The sequence below is a fragment of the Octopus bimaculoides genome, chromosome 5, assembly GCF_001194135.2.
Source record: "Octopus bimaculoides isolate UCB-OBI-ISO-001 chromosome 5, ASM119413v2, whole genome shotgun sequence".
Classification (NCBI taxonomy): Eukaryota; Metazoa; Mollusca; class Cephalopoda; order Octopoda; family Octopodidae; genus Octopus; species Octopus bimaculoides.
Window position 1 is genome coordinate 97,527,657 of NC_068985.1, and position 603 is coordinate 97,528,259.

Sequence of the window (603 nt, forward strand, 5' to 3'; positions counted from 1 at the left end):
TATATATATATATATATATATATATATATATATACATACAGGGTGGGTGGAAAGTAACTAGGCATCAGAAATTGCTCATAGAATTTTTAGTATCACTGAAGTCATGACCAAAGCATTTTTAAATAGACAACACTAATGAGGATTTCTTATTGTCTTATTTCTTTTATCTTATTTTCCAGATGGCCGGTCGTTTGACTGTTCAGGAGCGAGCTAAGAATACGTTTCCTAATAATATCTATTTCACTTTTAGAGGGATTTATCAGCCTGTATTTGGGATCCTAATCGCCACATGGTCCATTTCTTGTCCTCCACGTGGTCAATTAACTCTTCGCCATGCGGCATTTCCCAACTAACTGTAACCCGTATAACAACATCAAACTATGACACCACGTGACCTTCCTCGACCAATCGCAGCAGACCTTATGGTGATAACAATCAACTTCTGTCATTCAAATTCAAAATGGCTGATGATTAGCATCACACTTGAAACTCAAGAGTACTAGCGAATTTGAATCAAACTGTTTTGATCCATACATGTAACTCCAAATAAATTGGTTGAGTGCCCTTCTTTCGCTTGTCCACTCACTCATATATATATATATA